Below are 21,957 nucleotides of genomic sequence, written 5' to 3' on the forward strand. Positions count from 1 at the left end.
CAAAGAACTTAAATATTTTTCCAGAGAAGATATTAAAAATGGCCAAGAACACATGAAAAGAGATCAGCATCACTAATCATCTAAGGAAAGTTAACCAAAACCACAATGAGATACCACTTCACACCAATTAGGATAGCTATTATCAAAAATAAAACAAAGTAGTAATAATATTTAAAAAATAGAAAATGACATGTTGGTAAGGACGTGGAGAAATTTAAATCCTCATGCATTTAAAGTATGGATTTGAATTGGTAGAACCACTAGGGAAAACTATGGCCCTTTCTCAAAAAAATTAAAAACAGAATTACCGTATGATTCAGCTGTTCTACTTCTCTGTATATGCCCACAGGAATAAAGAAAGGCTTTGAAAAGGTGTTTGTACAACCATGCTCACAGCAGCACTATTTACAATATCCAAAATGTGGAAGCAACTCAAGTGCCAGTCAATGGATGAGTGGATAAATAAAAATTTAGTATGTATGTACATATAACACATAAAAATGTATCTATGTATTTACATATAGAGAAGGGGGGAGTGTCTCCTGATTCCCTAAACCTAGATTGAGGATACCTCCCATATTACCCCATATTTAACACTGTTATTTACCTTCTCACTCTGTATTTAATAACTCTTCTCACTTATTTAGTAAGCTCTAAATTTTTCAGGACAGGGGTGGAATTATTTCACAATTAAGTTCCCAGATTTTATTAAAATTCTGTTTCCACCCCCAGAAGTCCTCCTCCCATCTCTTCAATTCTTCTCCTCTTATTAATCTCCTTTTATATAGCACTCGCTGTTATACCAGCACTGTGCTGGGCTCTTATATATATTAACCCTTTTAATCCTCACAATAAGTCCTGTGAAATAGTGACATTCTTACAATGAATCCATAGGCCCATGTTTTATTTAGAGTCAGGGCCTAATCACAGTCCCTAATGTCTTACCAAAATGACCCAGTGCATGCTCAACTAATTACTAGGTTTCTGTCCTCTCTCTGAGAGCTCAGTAGCTTTTCTCCCAATAGACCAAAAGGGACACATACCCACGCAGTGTTTCTAGGGATAGTAGCATCCAAGGTGCTTTCAAGGACTTTCTTCAAAAAAAAAAAAAAAAAAAAGTACCTATGACACCTCCTCTAGAGGAACCAAAATATTTTCTACACTTTTTCATTTTCTTTTGGAAACATTTCCTTCTTTTCTCCTTGTCTTTTTCTCAGTACTCTCTTCTGAAAAAAAAAAAATGTACAGGATGATAATATATAAAATATATTCAGTAAATGAAAATAGTATTTCATTCTTCTAAATTGTGATTCATAAGATGTATTATGGGGGACAGATAAGGACTAAATGTTTTAAAAGAATAAAAATATTAAAAAAATTAACATTCTTTGCTAGTCATGTAATTATAGGAGGAAGTATCAGCAGAAATTTGAAATTGCTTCCCCAAATTTGAAACCGATGGGCTTTTCCTTCATTTTATACTTCTTGCTCACTGCAGAATTTGTGACTTAAAATATTACATAAAACTTTTTAAATATAAGCTTTAACGTATCGGATATTAATACGAGAAAGAACAATTTAATATTCACAATATCCTACCTCACTTTCTCCTTTTTCTCCAGAAAACAGTGAACCAAAATATTAAATACATATATTTGGATAACTTTGGATAAAGTACACACACACACACACACACACACAGAGGTATCTCACTTTATGTGAATAAATACTTATGTGAATACTATGTGAATACTTATGTGAATAGTATTAGCTAGATATGAGTACGAGCACTTTGTTCTGATGGAGAAGAAAAGACGAAAGCATTTTCATATGGCAAAATTATTTTTCTAAATTCTTCAGTATAATCTTAGAAATTCTTGCTCAGTAAGCTGTTAACTGGCATTTGGATGCTTACCCTTAGAATTCTATGGACTTCAGCATCTTATTTGATTTTGCAACCACTGCTGCTGACCCAGAAATGTTTGCTTTTGTGACTTCTTATGAAGTGTTCAAATTGCACTGAGCAGGGCGTGGAAATACATTACTTTGGAGTATAGTATTCCACAATGGAATATGGGACTTTAAGTAAATCATATTTTGAATGAAAGGAAAATAGGTGAATTAGATCTTATAAGATTGGTTTAGTTTATTATAGCATCACAGGATTTTAGAATTGATGGGACCCAAGGGATCATTCAGCCCAACCTCATTATTTTACAAACATAGATTCTGAAAAACACTCAGGGAAAGTGATTTTACGAAGACCCATGATGAGTTGGTTTGGTCCAGGAATCTGTATAACATGATTCCTAGTCTGGGAACATGTCCTTGTCACAAAGCAGTGTTGGTTAATTACCAGCACGGACACTGTGTGAAACTAAGTTGGGTTTACACTCTAGCTCTGACACTTACTGAACCTCTGACAATCAGAAACCTAACTTCTAAGTCTCCGTTTATTCATTTGTAAAATACATGCTAAAACTGTACTGGCTCGTTATGAGATACAGATGAGATAATGCATATGAACACTCAACAGTGACAGACGCATGTCAGGGGAAGTTTGTTGTTTCAGTGAACCTTATGGGTCCTGTCTGTGCAATAAATATTTTTATCTTTGCTTATTCTAGTTGTTAGTGTCTATACCCAGAAATATTAAGGGCAGACAAAGGTGTGTTTATTTAAGAGGATAAAAATGCATAATTATTTATTGGTTGAATTACAAAGTTTAAGTGTAATTATTATATGCTTATATGCACCTGCTCAAGGGTTAAAAGAACAGTTTACATTTCCTTTGGGCAACACCTAGTTCCCTTTGTACCTTTGTTTCTTGCTGTGAAAAATGTTAAAACCTTACGCTGCAGGCAATATGTAGTAGCGAATGCTGAGCTATAAATATTAAAGACATAGGTGTAGCTTTTGAAAAGAGTAATCTAGTTTAAAATGGGAGACTAAACAGTGGAACAATTAATAAATCAGGCGTGCCTTTTTCCACTCTTGGTTATTAGGAGGAAAGAAATCTGTAATGAACTCTACAGTTTCTGACCCTGATACGGATACTGAACTGACAATTACAAAAGGCAGCTTGAGGGGACGGAGTGATGCGTTGGCATTGAAACGAGGGCATCTGTTCTGCTTCTAGTACCCACACTGTTTAAGCAAATATCAAGAGTCTAACAGCTTGATATGTATTCATGGCCCAGAACCCTCCAATTATACCATGTGTCATGACATTGATGCAAATGCTATCTTCAACCATTTGAGAGGGGGGAAAAAAAGTTTTAAAAAATATACCATTGTGGCAGTGCATTAACCTGCTCTTAGCTGCTCAGCAAGAGACAGTATAAGTGTGCTTCAGTTAAGGATGACACAAACCTTTGCCTTTGAGCTAAAAGGGCTATTAAGTTAAACACAGCGCTTATGAAAAGGTATTTATTGTTGGTTTGAAGACTACTACTATGTCATTACATTCAGCTAATGAATTTTGTTATTTTAATAATAACTTAGGAGTGTAGAATTATTTCCTGCAGGTTTTGAACTTTGGAAAACCGACATAGCTAACTTTTGAGTTCCCTCAGTGTATCCTGATTCCTCTAGGCTTCTGTTTCATCATAAAATAGTATCTCCGTTTGGTGGATCTGGCAATGAGAAAGGACTTGCTCAAAGGTCATAACTGGAAGGAAGGAGCTGTTATTGCTCTCCTGTGAGTGCCAGCTTGCTTAAAGTATGCTTTGCTCTCAACTTCTAGACTTAACCATTATGTTTAATAATAACTCTTTAAAGCATAAACTCTTGAAAATCAAAGAAACATTTCAAAAAACAGCTGTGCCCTAATAGTAGACTGATTAATTTTTGATTCTCTTTAACATAACTAACTAAGACAACTTGGCTCCATTTCAGCTGAAAAGGCATTTCTTCCAACACTAAGTTGGCATTTATCTAATGACTGTAATGAAGGCAAATGTTACATATTAATATTTCTGTAAAACTGGAAGGAGCTTAAGAAAATCAAAGGCACTTTTTATTTTATTTTGAAGAAACAGAATTTTTCTGAAGGATTCCACAGGGCTTTAAGATGATTGAAACCTCCTCCTGTCTCTGCTTTACCATTGTAGTGGCTTGTGTTGGGATAACTGTCTGTTTGGTAGAACAAAGGCCAAGGGGAATTGCCATATTGTAAGAGGCCATTGTCCCATCTGGTCTGAGTTCCCGCCTATGGCCAACTAATTTTCTTTTACATCAAGCCTATATTACAATCCCATAACTTTTGATAGGCTTAAAGTCCCTATGATATAATTTTCCTACACAGGTGGTGGTAGGAATTGGACATTCACCAATGGAAAAACTGGTTTGTGCCACCAGAAATAAAAATGTTGTTTAGTAATCCTGGGATGTAGAAAAGGTAGATGGTTGTAGGTTGGGAACAAAATCAGATTTCCTGTATGTACAATATTCATGTAATTCAGAGTTTTGAGGGTATGTAAAGTAACATTCAAAGACTAAGTTGTTTCTTTTTAAAGGTCATGTTCAATACTCTTGATGATTTTCAAGACAGGTATAATTAGACCTAACTTTTATGAACATTAAATCTTCACATTGACGTTGATGGCAAGTGTAGAGAGAAAGGTTGGCACTTTCATTTCTAGTGCACTACTCATCACTGATACAATATCTATGTAAAAAAAAAAAAAAGATCTAAAATAAAATTTTAAAAAAACGAGTTCAAGTTCTATATCTTTTAAACCTTATCAGTGATTCAAATTCAGGTTCATGTATTGAAGAGTTTTCTAAAATATATCTTACTTAAAAATCACCTGTAACTAATGCTTCCCTAAATAATTTTTGGAGATCTTATGCAAGAAACATACAGTTCATAAGAGCAATTACAATTATGAACCTGGAGATTCTGTGTGTTTGTAACTCTTTAGGCTTTTAATTATTACTACTAAATATATCATTTTATTTTCCCAAATATAAATTTCCCAACTGGAAGAGAGTATAAAAAAATACTGGTGTATTAATTATATTATTTACTGAGATCAGAAACTGTTTTTTATGCACTGAAGTCCATATTCTTAGAGTCTCTGTTACTTAAGCTGGATATAGTTTCAAGAATAATTTAATGTTTAATATCTCAATTTACTTGAAATGATATTTTAGTAAATATACTAATTTGTGAGAGAACTTACCTTTCAGTTCCATTCTTGAAAAAGACTTTCAATGTGAGTGTGAATGTATATGTTTGATATCGTTATTTGCCAGTCATATGACACAAGAGTGTGAATAGTCTAGGATTTTCAAAGATAAATTTTATTCAACATTTATATGTCTTACCTAAAGGAGCTGATCGATTTGAAAAAGTAATATCTGTTTATTCACTCATGCATCCATCCATCTATCCATCCATTCATTTATTTTTACTTACTCTGCCATATTCCTTAGTGAATAAAGCCAGTCTTTTTCCCATTTTTGAATTACCCACAGTTTATTTTCACTGTTGTTACCTTCTTCATAAACTCAGTTCAAATTTGATCCCTAGGAAGTCTTTTATGTCCACTATAACTGGCATGATTTCATCTTTTTTTGAACATGCAGGGCCTATAACATGTAGATTTGCCTGATAATTTGTCATACATTGTCTTTTGATATCTTCTGAATTGATGCTAATCTGTTGCATGGTTATTTAAATTTTAAAACTTGTATATTCAATTTCTACTATTTAGATTTTAAAATTCTTAAAATTACAAGCTATAAATCATGCTCCTTTATAGTCTTTCACTTGTAGAAGCACAATAATTATTTCTTGATTGGCTTATTCTGTAAGCAGAGGCTGAACAGATAGACATGTCCATTAATGTCACAACTGAAAGGACTAGGGCTGTTAAATACTCACTACAAACTGGGACTTCATAGCTCCCGGGTGTATTGATTCCTCACTTTCCGATGTGGCCAGAAAATGCTAGATTCTACTTCCTTGCTAGTAGAAGAGGAGTAAAAATAAATGTCTGGCCTAAGCATGACTTAAAAAGCATGATCTAATATTACTAGAAAACTTAGTTTACCTCTAGGAAAAAAAATGAGGCAGTTTAAATCTGTTTAAATACTAATAACTACTCTAAAACACGTTCTGAACCAAAAACACTTCTCCTAGACTAAATTTGACTTTGCAGGCTGCGCCTCTTTTCTCTGTACCTATCTTCGTATTTTTCCGCAGCTGCTCAAGTCTCTAGGGAATATCTCTCCATGGAGACAGAGCCAGACGGCCCAAGTCTCTTCTCTGTTCTTGAGTTCCTGTTTTCAAGTAATGATTCGGATAAACTAGAGACCAGTTTTCTCTCGTGCAACTCTGGCAGCTGAAACTAATTCTCCAAAGACTCCACTTTGGAGGCAAGCAGATGGTACATGTGCACGTGTTTTAGTTTTGATTGTACCAGTTCTGAATAATTTAAAGTTCCAGATCTCTATAAAACTACTGTATTCCCATTTCCCAATACAATTTTTTTTCTTTTGCCTCAGAAATTCCTTCCTTATATTTTGACATTTGGCTGAAACTTCGTTCATTTTGTACTGACTTCATTGTCACCCACCTCCTGCTGTTCTTTGTTACAATTTTAGATAAGTATGGCTTTAGAAAACTAAGATGCTCTAAGAAACTATTTTGCTGGTGATTTTCCCCTTACCATTTGCAAAGCATTTTGTATACATAAACAGCACATTAGCCAAATGATGTTGTTATCACAGTTCCTGTTGGTCTGCACTTGGCTTTCGCTTTAGAATTACCCCAAATAGGTTTGTAGAGTTTTATAGTTGCATTATGAGGCACTCAATAATATGTATGAACTTAGGCATGTTTTTCCCCCCCTGCCATTTTGTTTGAGGAACAACTTGTCCTATCTCTGTTGAAGAATCACTGCTCCTCCAGGTAGAACTTGATAAGAAGGGCATGTTCAGAACAATCTCTAGGTAGGTTTCCCCATCTTTAAATTGAGAGGACTTGCAAAACATAGTCCAACACTTTTTGGAAAACCTAGTGATTTGTGAAGTTAAAGAAGGCTGTGAGTTATGCATGTATTTGTACACACACATACACACACACACATCTGTAACTACCCAACTGAGTCAGAAAGCTCTGCTCCTGTAGGCACTAAAGCGATGACCCAATTCTGGATGAGTTTCACTGAGTTTTATTACCAGTGCCCTCTTCTCTTAGTATGGCTAGGCACAATACTAACTCTGAGACAGAGTGTGCTGTATTAGCCCAGGTCAAGAAACTTCACTGTAGAATCAGTTTAAAATGAGATGGTAATCTCAAATGTGAAGGTGAAAAACAGTGTTAACTACAGTATGGAATTAGCCTTTACCACATGATGTTTTTATATTGTTTTGTCATTCACTCAACACTTAACAGAAATTACATCATTTTTGAGCACCATGTTATGAATTCAGAACCTAAGCCTCAGAGGGACTTAGCGGCTTGAGTATATACATTAATGCATTGAGGCAAGGATATAAATCCCAGGTGCTATGATACCAAATTTCATTTTTTCCCCACATAAAGCGGAACAAAATAAAGAGCATAGCATTTATAGAACATCCAAAAACATTTTGTCTAGAATAACATTGCTATTATTAAAATATAACTACATAGGAAATAAGATATAAAACACACATTTTTTTGTTGTTATCTGGGTATAAAGTTTGGGAAACGGAAACTCAGAACAACTGAAGAGAACCTCAGAAATCTCATCTATTTGATAGAACACTTCCCTTAGGGACTGTAACAATTGCTATGCAGAATCAACAAATAAATAACTTTCAGTAGTGTTTTGTCTCTCTTGATTTCAGCCATTCAAGTGATGTGACTTCTGCCACTTCCCCTGAGGGATAATTCCCTAATCCAGCAGTTTCGCTGTCAGGAACTTTTTCATGTATTCCATCCAAAATGTCTTTTCTCTAACTTCGTTCCATTTCTCATAGTTACAGCAAATCTGAGCACATCACTAAATGCTCTCTCACGCCCAGCGGGGGTTACACTTTTAAACATTTGGTGGCCTGCTACTTTCTTCTTTTATTTCTCACTTTCCCAAGAGTTACATATTTACCTCCAACAAGCTCCCTTCAGTCAGACCCTCTGCTGCCTTCGTCAGTTTTAAGCTCTTCCCTGAACAGACGTTTGTTTGCTAAATGGTTTGAAGTCAGGCACAGGAAGGTGAGGGCTCTTCACTACAGAGCTACATTCTAAACGTGCCTCTCAGAACATTACCAATAGTTACGCTTTTCAATTCAAACAAATGCAAACAAGCAAAAGAAACGAGAATGCACATCCCAAATAATTAAAATAAATGACAAAGTCAGGTTTCCGCCTTAAGATCTGCTTTAATTGGAGACCTGTTAGATCTCTGCTTGATAATCCAATGCAGAAGCAGTGTGATAAGAGTCTCAAAAGTCCCCAGAATATTAAGGTAAGGTATATTCAGAGGCATCCCTTCTTTCGTGGTGAGAGACTTAGAATGTTTCCATGGCTACAGAAGTGGCAGTTTACTGGTAAGATGAAAAGACTGATTTGTGAGTTGGTAAAGGGGCAAGGTGATTGTGATTGTAATGGGAAATAAAGGATTGCTACTTTTCTTCCAAATGCTGTACCTGGCCGCTTGAGAATATCTTGGACCAATGGTTAGTTTTAGTGTTTGCCTTCCCTTCCTTAAACTATAATTCTGAGTTTTATTTTTCCCATTTTTTATTATTTATTTAAGATTTTTAAAGTGTGTTTCCATGATCTTCATCTGCTGTGTCTCTATGATTTCTATTTTTTAAATAACACTTTGATTATCTTAATGCTGAACTGCTTATATTGTGACTAACCATGGTTTACATATATTAGTTTTACGACATAGCTTAAGGGATGCTATATTTTGTGTATGATTATATATTATAAAACTCAATAGAAACCTACCTTGGCAGAAAATTGTTTTCACATCTAAGTTGAGCTAAAATATATTTTGTACCGAAAGCGATCATTAGATGTCTGTGTTGTTGAGGCAAGGGGTTATGTTCTAGTTACTTACACTTCTTGACCATTTCTAGTGTAGGGGAGATATATAATTACATGTCAGTTGTGTAGTTAAAGTTAGATAGTAACAATCCATCCAGGGTACACTGAGGCACAGCAGAGAGAGATCAAGCCTATGAAAAAGGGTCAAGAGGGAGGGGATGGGAAAGGCTTTAAAGGTGATGCTTCATCCAAGTGTTCAGTAGGAATACCTTTGACCAAACACCTGAGCAATTACCAGGTGATGGTGCACTGTGAGTTCACAAAGCAAAGAACAATCTGATGTGGTCAAAGAAATATTAACAGCTTTGTATTCTTGGAGCACAGGATACATGTATTTTTGGAGGAAAAAAAAAAGACATTTGAGATAAAGCCAAAGAACTGAAAAGGGCAAAATAAGTATCATAGAAAAGATTTTGGTATTTAGTTCAGAGTTGCTTCAAACTATGGCCCTCATATCAAACCTAGCCTCGCCTCTTTTGGTAAGAAGTTTACAGAGACACAGCCATATCATTTGTTTACGAGTTGTCTAATGATTGCTTTTATGCTGTAACTGCAGAGTTGAGTCATTGTTGCAAGAGACCACATGTTCTGAAAAGCTGAAAATATTTACTGTTCAAGTCTTTACAGGAAAAGTTTTCTGACCTCTTTTCAGGGCTCTGTTGAGCCACTGAACGATTGAGTCAAGTGGTAGCATGACTGGTTCTCCCTTTCGGGAAGCTGGGTTTGGTGGCAGTAGGACAATAGATTGGAGGTGTCACGAAACGCATAGTCTGGCATGGTATAAGTGCTTTATGTCTGTTGTGTCTAGTTCCCTGTCTTTTTCCTTTCTATTTTCACTATAAACTCCACTTACGCCAATGCTACCTGGTAGTCTGGCCTCCTGCCCATTAATTATTAAATATTTTACTTTACAGATTTAAGGGGAAAACAGTAGTTTTACAAGAGCTGTTTCAAAAGTAATTCATAAAGCATGGCTTATAAAACCTGAATGTGTATTCTTGGTTATATGCATTTTCTACTTTTATATAAAAACTGCAGCACTAATAAACATTTATTGTGCACCCTCCATATATAAAGGATTTTGCTAGACTCAAACTTAACATAATAGGAGTTCTCATGATGCAGGGCCATATAATTGATCAAAATATTGCTAAACTATACATTACTGTAGCTCTGTGTTTCTCAATAGCAGAACTATCAGCATTTGGGGATAGATCATTCTTTGTTGTAGAGAGCCGATTTGTACATTGTAAGATGTTTAAGCAGTGTACCTGGCCTCTCTCCACTGTGCCTGTAGCACCTCCAACCCCAGCTGTGACAATTAAAAATGTCTCCAGAGATTATCAGATACAGAACCATTGAATTTTGCTCCTTTCTCTTCTGTGTTCTCACAGAATACATCTTTCCTAAAAATTACAAAAGACCAGAAAAAAGCTGCTTTTTTAAAGCAGGGAGCTCTTTAATCAGAAAGTTGAGATCACAGGCTCATGGCATGGTGAGGATGGATTCTGTCTGCGCGGGGTCCCAGTCTCTTCCTGAAAATTGACTTCATGTTGCGACATTTTCGATTCTTGCAAACATCTTTGTCGCAAAAACGAGGTATCAGATTTCAGTTGTCTCATTTTTAAATTCCTCCACAGTAGTTTGTTGACCTTTTCAATAGTCTAAGCAAGATTTTGAGTTTACCATTCCCTTCTCTTCCTATTTAAAAAAATACAGTAACCTGTTGCAGAATCTAAAATGACTGGCCAGCTGAGATGAATTCAGAAAGGTCAAAATGATTCAGCATGCCATGTATTTCACAGGATGTATAAAGCATTTTAAATATCTGTTTTAACAATTAAAAAAAAAATAGTCCAATGGCCAAAGGAAATTACAGCACGCCTTGACTAATACCTTTCCTAATGTTGGTCTACCTTGTTATATACCCTTTGCTTGGCCGTCATCTTAGAGAATGAGAAGTTGCATAACCCCACATCAGAATAATTTCAATTCTGTTATGCAACTATTTATAGTCTTCCTGAGCCCCGGAATACTTCTATCTCTCTGTGAGTTTACTCAGCTCTACAGAATTTCCAGACAAAAAGGTAAAACTCATTCAAATAAGAGACGTTACGTTTTCTGCTGCTTCAGCAGCACTGCAAGAATTTTCATTTAGCAAAGTGTCGGCATCAGCAACACCATTATCAGTGGACATCTGGTTTCCATTCTCATATACATAGGCAGCAAATTTAAGGTCCGGTTTAGCATATTCAGAGGCGTAAATGTATTTAGGAGGGATGTTGGGGGAGGTAGATGAGTTTCTGCGCTCCTTTTGAGTCAGAACAGAATTTGAAATTACTTAGATATCAAAAAAGCCAAATGTATTAGAACACAAGACTTGTACTGGCATGGGGTTTTAAAACACGATATTTGTGACATATGTAAATGGCACGAATTCTTGAATTCAACAGTCATGGAAAATTGTGTCTGTTCTCTTTGTATTTAGTACCTGGAAGTACCAAGGGACACAGCTGCTGCCTGAATCCTCAATGCCAACTGAATTGAAGCAAAGGGTAGCAACTGGACACCAAAATGTATTTTCTACTTGTAGCCTTTGAAATCCTTTTACAGGTGTCCTGGGAACTGAGGGAGAGGAGTGGCCAGTCTAATGTAAACAAACGCAAAAATTGTCTTGACACACATTTAGTTATACATGGAAGGAAAATGACTTGACCTTCACATTCAACATTAAAATTTTTAATAAGGAAGTTGTTTCTGACATATGAGTCAACATATGGCATTTCCTTAGGCCAGAATTTCAGAGAAGCAAATATGACCCGTGTATGTTTTCTGTGGGGGAATATGCAGAGTCTCATCCTTAAAAAGAATTTAAAGTAGGAGTCACAAAACCTGGCTTTAAATTTAGGTTGTGTGTGTTTTCAGCTCATGAATTTAGGTACGTATTGGGCATCTTGGCAGATTTTCTTCAGTAAAATACGTTAATAAAACTATGTTACTTAAAGGAGAGCTGTTGAAGAGATACACTGAGTTAATAGGTTTGTTTTACATGGAATCAACTTGAGACACAAGTGCTAGATGCATAAAAATTCACTTACTTACAAAAAATACTTTATTTAATATCTACTACCAAGTCCATGTACAAAATTGAGAGGCGGATAGAAAAAGCACAGTGAATCATCTCTGCTCTGAAGAAGTGTATGTCCTAAAAGAGTAGTTGGGGCAAAATGGAAATACCCTGATGGGCAAAGTGCTTTATACTTTCCCAAACGATATCCAGTTATTCAGATCTGACCAATAAATTCCTGACTCAAACTATGAGGTAGCTACTCTGGTTGGCCTGGAAACACTGAAAAATTGTTCTTGATTTTGAGTAATTTATAGTCTAACTGGGGGTATGGAATTTCCAGGTGATATAGATGTGGAACAGTGGTAAAGATGTAACAAGGATGTGACAAGATGCATGAATAGACTGGTATTACTATAACTAATTTCAGATGTGAAAAAATAAGTTAAAAACAGTTAAGTGATGACTTGTGGTCAAAAATTGAAAGTTCCAGAATTCAAATTCACATCTTCTGCCTCTTGATCCAGAACTCTTCTCATGACAGCCACTATCTTTGAAGTATATTTACAAATATATAGGATGCAAGCCAGAAATCTGTGACTAAAACAATAGATATAAAATATAACAGATGTTGGTAAGTGGGAAAAAGACAAAGTTATTAAAACTAAAACGATAGAGCAAATTCTCACTTATAGTACATGGCAGTTATAGATTTCAGTATTTCTCAAAACTTTCAAGACTACCTATGCATATATGTGTGTGGGTGTTTACATGTGGGTGCACGTATGTGTATGTATACACATGTATATGTTACTATAACTCATGATGTTAACTCATGAAAGTAATTGTACTGTCTCTGCACTTCTTACAGTACTCGCACATCCACTAACATTTCCTTAAGTAAATGCATACGTGTCTGTGGATTCAAGGACCTCTTGCAATAATCCTAAATTTCCCCAAAGGCGTGGTAAAATTTTGGAATAAATAATGAAAAAAATAACTCATTACCTCAAGGGCCATGACTGAACAATACTACTGGTATAAATCCTTTTGCAATTTCACTGTGCAAACTAAATCTTCAAGTGGTCAAATCACTTGTGTTGTAAGTAATGAAAAATCTAAAGAGTGTGCTAAGTATATATGTGCTAAAATTTTCTATAATGATTTCTTTGTGCGTTCTCAGGGTCTGCAAATATTTCTGCAGTTAGAGTTTATGACCCAGGAAGCTGTATTGAAAACTTAAGACTGGACTTCAGATGACTTGCAGATCCGTCTCTAAAGCTCATGAACCCTAATTGAGTCACTTTCAGGCTTGTTATCTCATCTGCAAGACAAGGATACTGAACCACTTCTATCTCTAATATTCAGTAACTTCATGAGGATTCTGTGTAATTAACCTCCCTTTTACTCCATATACACACAGAGGTTTATCATAATTGCTAAATGTTCTTTCCAAGTTTACTTACAAGGCCTCAAAAGTCTCAATGTATTTCATTATCTGTATCATACAAATCATGTATTTGTATCATAATGCAGTAAAATTTGAAAGCAACAACAAAAATAGCAAATATAAGACATATTAAAGTAAAAAAAAATACAACTCAGCAAGATCTGGGTTCAAATTAATCCATACTATGAAGTATTACCTTTTGTGGTAGACACATATTTTAAAAATGTTCTTTATTTAGTTTATTTTCACTTTGTTTTCCCCCTGAAATTCAAGTAAACTTAAAAGCAAAACCAGGATTGTCAATTGCATCATGTGGTATCTGCTGATTTTTAAACTTACTTCGAAAAAGCACCACTGGATTTTTTAGGGAAAATTGTAGTAGATTCTCTCTCTCAGAGAAAAAGAATATCTGCGTTTTCATTTCCACTGACAAACTTGATTTATTTTTCTTCTGCTGTGTGCAAGGTTCCTTTTCTGAATTCAGTCTCTGTCCACTCAACAATATACTTTATTGTTAAATAATACTTTATGTGATTTTTGTCTGCTCAAATGATGATGTATACAAAACTTTGTAAGTTATAGATATATTTTATAAAAGTATATCATGTTAATTAAATATGACTTTACTAATTCTATCTAAAATATTAGACACTGGACACTTTGTCAGGAAGTCAATCTTTTATTATAATGTAATTAGAAAATTTGTTTCCACTTACACAACAGTACCTTCTTCTAAGTATATCTCTTAATCAGGACTGCATGTATCATATGTAAAACGGAATTGAGAAATGATTTAGTACTTTCCAATTAGTATGATGCCATCATAATCCAACATGAATCTGGATTTTCCATGAATTCCTAGGTCATCTTTTAACAAAGCTTATTAATTACTCAGTTTGGCTTACTATATTAATTAACTGTACCATAAATAATTTGAAGGACCTTAAAATAATTACCCTGCAAAGCATTTACATAATTGATTATAATTTATAGACAATAATTACTCTGGTATTTTATTATATCCTAACCTATTCAGTAGAAGTAACTAAAATGAGCCAAGTCTTATCATAAAATCCCTTTAGTCCCAGAAAATAGCCTATGAAATGTGGGAGGAATGTTCTTTCTTGTAGGCCACAGGGATACTATTTAATAAACTGCCACTTCAATGTGCTAAATGATGCCCCAATGGATTGAAAGAGAAGCCCTGCTTCCAAAACTCTAATTTGCACTGTGGGAGCACTTTATTCACTGGACAAGTGCTGACCTGATATATCATATCCTGAAATGCCAGCAGATTTATACAGGTACATTGATGGCAGATGAAAGCTACAAAGGACTACTTTTTTTTTCTTTATTCACTTCCAAACATTAAGTCCCAATTCACTCGTGGATGATTATACAAAGCAGACATTTTATTAGGGCAAAGGGACTTCATTTGACATTATAATTCGATAGCTCTTTTCAGGATGTATTATGTGATAAGACTCAGATTTTTTTTAAATCAGTTCAGGTTTTGTCACTTAAGTTAAGTCTCTGACAAGCCATTCTTTTTTATTTTTAAAGACTTGATCTTGTATAAATCTTTTATTTTTATACAACTTCTGCATGATGAATATTTTACAAAATAGAGAAAGCATGATATATTAAAAAAGCAATGCAGAGTCTTGTGAAAAATTCTAAAAACATATTTTGTTTCCAATAGGGACCTTTAGAAACTATTTTAGACTTTGCCAAAATGGTGACAAGTGCTGGACCATTAACACCGTTCCAGCTCTCCAGAGAAGTGCCATTAGTATCAATTTCCTAATGTGCCTGATAAGGCATTTTAATGTAATATTAGATAGTCTCTTTGACACGTTCTTTTGGGGCTATTTTAGAAAATGTAAATGAGAGCATCCAATGAAAGATACAATAAGTAACTCTGGTCAAGACTGTTCAAAAGTTTTGGTCCAAAGGGATGACTGGAAAGGAAGTGTGCTATTCAGATGGCAATTGAAGGGAGGGTCGGAAAGGTTGATGGCAAATTCCTTTTGCTTTTCTGTAACTTTGACCTAAAGTCTGCTTTTTTAAAAAAATATTTATAGCTCCCTAAAACTTATCTATATTCAGCATGCTATGCAATTTATAGTAATCAGCTGAATCATAGTATTTCAAAGATACAAAAGAACTTTAAAAAAAATCTGATTATAATCCTTTTAATTAGTAGTAAAGAAACCAAAGTCCTCTCTTCTCTGTAAGATATTATTCAATTAGATGATAACAGAGACAGATTAGAACCAAGAACATTTTTACCCTTTAGCCAAACTGTCTTTTAAAATAATTGTTTATGAGCTTGCTTAATGTGTTTTTAAAGTATTAGGGAAGATTAAGACAAATCTTTATTTCTCTAATTGAGAAGATCTTATATTTTTATTTGATAAATCTGGTAACTCTTTCATGGCACATAGCTAAAGGCATTTTACCCTGCTTCTTCTGCTTTCCTTAGTAGTGCTTTCAGAAATAATGCACTTTGGGAATACAGTGGGCTGGGACTACACATGTTTTGTTTTTTTATTAATCTTAATCTAATGGGAATTATACTTTGAAATGAGAAGCTAAATTTTCTATTCAGAGGAACATTCAGTCCCTACTTGCCTCATTACAAAAGCAAAAATGGACCAACTTGACCACTCAGTACTAAAAGCCAACTGAGGCAACAATTCAGGGTATGATGTAGTGGAAAGACTGTCTACAAGATGTTGGGGAAAGCCCTCTCCTTTTGTTCTGTGTACTGCGGTCTGAGAATGAATTGGATATGGGGAAGCAAGAAGCTCTAAATGCATGTCCTGAATTCCTCTCTCTGGGTAAACTTACCAGAGTTGGAAAGCACAGTATTTACTTTGTGAAGAAGCATTAAGCAGAAATTTATCTATATATCTATTTATCTATCTGTTGATCTATCTATCTATCTATTTGGTGATCTGTGAATAAACTGCAATGGAGGGTGGCCACATACCAACATGGGTGTCAACAAGACAGCCTGGAGTAATCTCCTGGTCTCTCCTTTCTGCATATTATATTGAAGGGATCCAGAGAGTCACATGCCCAGGTGAAGGAATAAGTGGGTAACCACAGGGCAGATGGGCCAGCAAAGGGCAGTGGTGACAATAAATGGACCATGTTACACATTGGTTTAAACTAGAAGTAAATGTTGAGGGTGACAGTCTTCAGACATGGGTGCAATATGGCATTACCTATTGCCAGTTACAACATGTCACACTGATCTCTCAGTAGTTCAGAGACTGAAAGATTCATGGTTAGGTCCACAAGACAATGTGAGCACCGTGTGCTCCTTTCTCTACTGCTGCTACTGAAATGCTTATACCCACACCCAAATCTTTATCAACCTAAAGAGAAGTGGATATGGGAAGGGGAACACTGAAAATACATCCAAAAGATAATATCTAACCCAAGAGATTCTTATTTGTATTTAACTGGAAAACTTAATTTAAAGCATTCTATGTTTTTATTTTTTAAAATGTATTCCATGTACTTCTCAATGGACTGTAAACCTGAGGAAAATATTTTACTACTTATACACACTAGACAAGGGGGTAAAATGTTCAGTGTTGCAGTACAGGATAGAATGCAGGTGAAATTAAAATAGGTCAAAGATATATTTACATTTTAGATCAGGATGGGAGATGGAGAACATACAGCTACTCTTGCACAGTCTGCAAATCCCTTGAAATGATAGAACAAGTGTTGGAAAAGCAGAATATTAGTCTGTTGACTAGATAATTGTCAAATCCCTGAAAAACAGAAAGCTTATGTTATAGAAGAATTTCAGAGGAACTATCAGCTTGATGAAACAAACAAACAAGCAAACCAACAAGGAAGGAAGCAGAGGGGATCCAGGAATTAGGATGACTTATGGGCAACTGGATTCAGAAAAGCCATATAAACAGTCTCATCCTTTCTTTCCCACCAATGCTGTTATTCCCAGATCAAGGCAGAGTAGTGGGATCAGAGAGGGAGTTCACTGGCCCAGCTGTTAGTGATCCCTCAAGGAGGATTAGAATATTCATATGTAGATGATTAGCTGTTTATACACTCCCTATACCCCTAATGGCTGAACATTTTACAGACCACAGAAACATAGTCATAGACTGTTTTTGAGAGTTCATATTCACAGACAGTTAAGCAGAAATTTTCAATTAAAGGGATGTAAATGTACACCAATTGTTTGAGGAAAAGCAACACCCTAAAAATGGGTCATTAAAGATGGCAATAGATGAGCTAACAATTTAAAACGCTGTAATAATCATAAAATTTATATGGAAGTACAAAAGACCCAGAATTGCCAAAACAATCCTGAGGAAACAGAATAAAGCCGGACGCATAACCCTTCCAGACGTCATACAATACTACAAAGCTACAATAATCAAAACTGTGTGGTAATGGCACAAAAACAGACATATGGATCAATAGAACAGAATAGAGATCCTAGAAATAAACCCACACACTTACAGTCAATTAATCTTTGAAAAAGGAGGCAAGAATATATAATGGGGAAAAGACAGTCTCTTCAGCAAATGGTGATGGGAAGGCTGGACAACTTCATGTAAATCAATGAAGTTAGAACACGCCCTCACACCACACACAAAAATAAACTCAAAATGGCTTAAAGACCTAAATATAAGACATAGCAGTGTAATACTCCTACAAGAGAGGATGGGCAAAACATTATTGGGCATAAATTGTACCAGTGTTTTCTCAGGTCAGTCTCCCAAGGCAAGAGAAATAAAAAGAAAAATAAACAAATGGGGCTTAATCAAACTTACAGGCTTTTGCACAGGAAAAGAAACCATCAACAAAATGAAAAGTCAACCTACAGACTGGGAGACAATATTTGCAAACAATTCTATTGACAAGGGCTTAAGTCCAAAATATACAAACAGTTCATACAACTCAATATCAAAAAGCAACAACCCAATCAAAAAATGAGCAGAAGAGCTAAACAGACATTTCTCCAAAGAAGGCATACATATGGCCCACAGGCACGTGAAAAGATGCTCAACATCATTAATTATTAGAGAAATGCAAATCAGAACTACTAATTATTCGAGAAACGCAAATACAAAAACTTACACTGTTTAGGATGGTCCTCATGAAAAAGTCTTCAAATAATGCTAAAGAGGGTTTGGAGCAAAGGGAGCCCTCCTACACTGTTGGTAGGGATGTAAATTGGTTCAGTCAGTATGGAAAGCAGTATGGAGAGTCCTTAAGAAACTAAAAATAGAGTTACCATGTAATCCAGCATTCCCACTCTTGGGCATATATCTGGAAAAGATGAAAACTCTAATTCAAAAAGATACATGCACCCCAATGTTCATAGCAGCATTATTTACAATAGCCAAGACATGGGAGCAACCTAATGTCCATTGACAGATGAATGGGTAAAGAATGGATGTGTGTATGTGTGTGTGAGTGTGTGTGTGTGTGTGTGTGTGTGTGTGTGTGTATGTATATATATGTGTGTATATATATATATATATATATATTACTCAACCATAAAGAAGAATGAAATAATAGCATTTGTAGCACCTTTGATGTACCTAGAGATTATCATACCAAGTGAGATTAATCAGAGAAAAATATTATATGATATCATTTCTATGTGGAATCTAAAAAATAGTACAAATGAACTTATTTACAAAACAGAAACAGACTCACAGATATAGAAAACAAACTTATGGATACCAAAGAAGAGGGGGGAGGGACAAATTAGGAATATAGGATTAGCAGATATACACTACCATACATCAAATAGATTAACAAGGATTTACTATATAGCACAATGAACTATATTTAATATCTTGTAATACCCTAAAACAGAAAATAAAAAATTATATATATACATATATATATCCAAATCACTTTGCTGTACACTGAAACTAACTCAATATTGTTAACTGACCAAAAGTCAATTAAAAAAAACTGAATAAAGGAAAACAAGAAATCGAAATGTAAAATGAGCCAAAGACCTTAACAGATACTTCATCGAAGAAGATATACAGTTGACAAATCAATAATCAAGATGCTTTACAACATATGTCATTAGAGGAATGCATATTAAAATAACAGTGAGATACCATAACACACACTCTTTCGAATGCCCAAAGCAGGAACACTGAAAACATGTTGGTGACGATGTGGAAATTCGTCACGCAGAAATTCTCAGTGATGGCCAATGGGAATGGAAAATGGTACAGCTATTTTGGAAGACAGTTTGGCAGTTTCTTTTGAAGCTAAACATTCTCTTATTGTACAACCTAGAAATCACGCCCCTTAGTATTTACCCAAGGGAGTTAAAAACTTATATCTACACAGAAACATGCACACAGATATTTATAGCAGCTTTATACATACTTGTCAAAACTTGGAAGCAACCAAGATATCTTTCAGTAGGTGAATGGATAAATAAAATGTAGTACATCCTGATCATGTAATATTAATGAGTGCTAAAAAGAAATGAGCTATCAAAGCCATTAGAAGACATGGAAGAGACAAATATATATTACTAAGTGAAAGAAGCCAATTTGAAAAGGCTACACACTGCATAATTCTAATTGTATGACATTCTGGGAAGTCAAAACTATGACAACAGTGAAAAAATAATCAGTGATTGTTGGTTGTTGGGGATTAGGGGGAGGGAGAGTGAATAGGTAGAGCACAGGGGAATTTTATGGTCATGACAATGCTCTATATGATGCTATAGTGGTGGGTTCATGTCATTATATATTTGTTCAAACTCAAAGAATGTACCTAAGTGTGAAGTCCAATGTAAATAATTGACTTTGGGTTATAATGGTGTGTCAGATGTAACAAATTTACCACTCTGGTGGGGGATGTTGATAATAGAGATGCCTATGTATGTGTAGGGGAAGGGGATATATTTGAAATCTCCGTGCCTTCTGCTCAATATTATTTTTACCATATCGTGCTCTAAAAATAAAACTAATAATAGTAAAATAATGATTGTAGCAAATCCAAAACTATTTTGAATTTAGTATAATTAACTTAGAATGACTTGAGATAATACTAAAACCATAAAACAAAATATTGCTATAATAAAAGACAAACAACTACAAAAATCTTAGAAGTTAAAAATAGGATATAAAAATTTAAATAGGCTAAAAAGAAGAATAAATGCAACTGAAAAAAAATGATTACGTCTTAATCATGAAGCTAAAGAAATCTCTCAAGGAGTTTGGGAAAGGAACAAGGGGCAGTGAGGCAGACTAGATATTCTGAAATTACCTTTCATTTTATACATGTAGATGGAAAATAATTTACAGGAACAATGAAAAATATGCTGAGCTTAAAAGAAAAATAAGAAAATGCCTTGTGTGGGAGATAATAAAAAGAATGTTACAGTAACACCAGAGGGTTAAAAAATATCACTAGGGTTTCCTTGGACACTATTGCCAATTTCAGGAAATTATAGCCTTGGGAATTAACATTTGTGTGCTGAGCAACAGAAGAGGCCTTGAGTCAATTTAAAGGGAGAGAGCTGAATTTGACGTAAAAGCATAAATCTGGATCATGCAAAGCAGCCATTTCCCTAGAATAATCTGCAAACATACAAAGGCTATAAATTGAAACAAAGTGAACCATTGAGGGAACCTGTTCTTCTATGGCATCTCTAGGTGAAATAATAAAAACAATTGTTTACCACGGGGATTTGAAACACTAAGCCTGTGCTCACACTGGAATATGATTCTAATTTATATTACTCATGTAGCCCAAAAACAAGTTGAGAAATTAAATTATTTTAAAGTTGGTAGTGCCTATGTGGAGCTTGGCAAAAGCAAATGTAAATACTTTCTGTAGTGAAGAATCCGCATTCCAGGTCTCTCAAGGTTTCTCAAAATTAAGTTTTGTAAAATATGCGCACATATTTGAACATTACCAAACACAAGACAGAAAATGCCATTACAAGATGAAGACAATAAATAACATATTTATTTACACTCTCAATGACTTGAAAATTGCAAAGACCATTTGTAGAACACAAAAGAACTATGCACGGAATAAAAAATAAGTTTCTCTTTTAGTTGTAACCTCCAATATACAGATTTGTGGTCAAAAATCACATTACACGTGTCATCTGGAAAATTTCAGGTCAGAATTTATTTTAATACTGATTAGTATTGCCCTATTGGCTTGATAGATGCTACACAAATACTCTAGACAAGTGAACTTTCCAATACAGACTTACAAAATTCCATCTGATAGAGATTGGATGAAATGTGCACTGTGTTAAAATGCCCCACATATGTATGTGTGATTGCATACTCACACACACTTACGTACATACATAACCTCCAGACAACTTCAAAAAACAAG

Source organism: Camelus ferus, chromosome 13, assembly GCF_009834535.1.
Source record: "Camelus ferus isolate YT-003-E chromosome 13, BCGSAC_Cfer_1.0, whole genome shotgun sequence".
NCBI lineage: Eukaryota > Metazoa > Chordata > Mammalia > Artiodactyla > Camelidae > Camelus > Camelus ferus.